This window comes from Hemitrygon akajei, unplaced genomic scaffold (assembly GCF_048418815.1).
Source record: "Hemitrygon akajei unplaced genomic scaffold, sHemAka1.3 Scf000098, whole genome shotgun sequence".
NCBI classification, from domain to species: Eukaryota; Metazoa; Chordata; class Chondrichthyes; order Myliobatiformes; family Dasyatidae; genus Hemitrygon; species Hemitrygon akajei.
In genome coordinates this window covers 2,757,720-2,759,604 of record NW_027331984.1, presented here as the reverse complement: position 1 = coordinate 2,759,604, position 1,885 = coordinate 2,757,720, and positions in this window count along the sequence as shown.

Genomic DNA, 1,885 nt, shown 5'->3' with positions numbered 1-1,885 from the left:
GCACAACAAACCAAGGTGAGGTGTAATTAGAAGGTTTCTGAAGCATGGTTTTCAGGAAGGGTAGGATTCGTTGCTTCGCCATTTGATTAATTGAACTAAGAAGACAGGAATGTGGGGTGCGCGTGATGCCTTGATTCAGCAAATAAACCATCTGCCCAGACACCTTCCACAACGGGAAGTGAGGCTACGCGTGTTGAACTAAAGAACCAAACAGGGAGATTGTCTGTAGCCCTGCGGGCACATGCCTTTTAGTGAATAAGGGAGGATCTCCTGCAACGCTTGTAAACTCACACGCGCCTTCTCAGGTCAAAATCAAAGGTACATCGATTCGAAGTTAAACACAAATAATAAGCGGGGTGTCTCCGAAGCACAAAATCAAATGTAACATTTTCAGTGGAATGCTCAGCTTGAGAGTCGTCAAGTCACCCGGGCGTTGCAAGCATTAAAAATCACAAGTGCTCCAGGTGAGGCTCGAACTCACAGCCTCGGCATTTCTCCGCCGTGTACTGTCATATAAGTACCCCGCGCGCTAACCGATTGCTCCACTAGAGCTCACTGCTGCAAACGCGAATTTTTATATATGGAATGAAAATTTAGAAGAAATTTACAGATTTCATAGAGCATAGAGCCTAAATATGTACAACGCGTGAAAGGCATTTCGGCCCACAATGTATTGCCATAACCAGCTAAAAAGCAAATCAAAGGTACTCAAATTCTAATCCCTCCTTCCTATCATGTCCATATCCCTCGATCTTCCTTACATCCAAGTGCATATCGAGTCAGCAAATGTGCACATCAAATACCACCTATAAATTTGCTGATAATGCAAACGTTGTTGGTCGAATCTGAAATGGAGACAAGAGGGCGAATAGGGGCAAAATATGTCAATGGGTGGTGTCGCAGCAGCAACATTGTAACGAACGTCAGAAAGACGACAAAGCTTATTGTGGACTTCAGGAAGTAGAGAGACACCAATCCTCATCGAGGGATCAAAAGGGGAGAGTGTAAGCAATTTCAAGTTCACATGGGTGTTAAGATCTCTGAGGACTTAACCTGGTCCCAACATATCGATGCGATTATAAAGAAGACAAGATAGTGACTATACAGTATTTCATTAGAAGATTAACGAATAAACTCAAAAAAAAACCAAACAACAAACTTCTGGAGAGCATTCTGACAGGCTGCATCACAGTCTGGTATGGGGGTGGTGGGAGGGTGCTGCTACTCTACCGGAAGCGGAGATGGGGAGATGGGGAGCCTTATGATCATGCCGATGTAAGCAGAGACCTATGGATGGTGGAGAAAAAGTGAGCACTCGCTACTCTGTAGACGAACTTTAAGTGCAGGTTTTCCATTAGCGCAGGTGACAGGTAACAATTTCAGTCTGATTCTCAAAGGAACAGAGCAATCCAGCCATTCTCCGGCGAAATGTCGTGTTGAGACTTGGATGGCAGCCTTTGTTATGTTGGGAAAATGACGCTGGAGCTTTTCCCTGGTTGGGAACTGAAGGGTCCTTGATGCTAATCTTCATCCTGTTTTGAATCTTTCGTTGTACTTTGTTACTCTGTGTGTTCAGACGCCACATTAGGGCAGAAACATGAGTTTTCATTTTAGTTGATCAACAGTGATTAATTTTCTCAGCCATCATGTGAACCATCACTTACCTTTTGCACTCTAGGTCCCTCCAATAATATACCATCAAAGCCGTTAAATCTGGGGCACCAAGTGAGTGATTGCTGGTTACTGACACGCTAGCTAATGGCTCATGACATTCAGTCTGCCTTTGAAAATCGGTCCAGTAAGACTGAGAAAATAATCATTTCCCAAACTCCACAAGTGCTTCTCATTGATAATCTCCTTGTGAATTCCGCTGGGTCAAATTCGC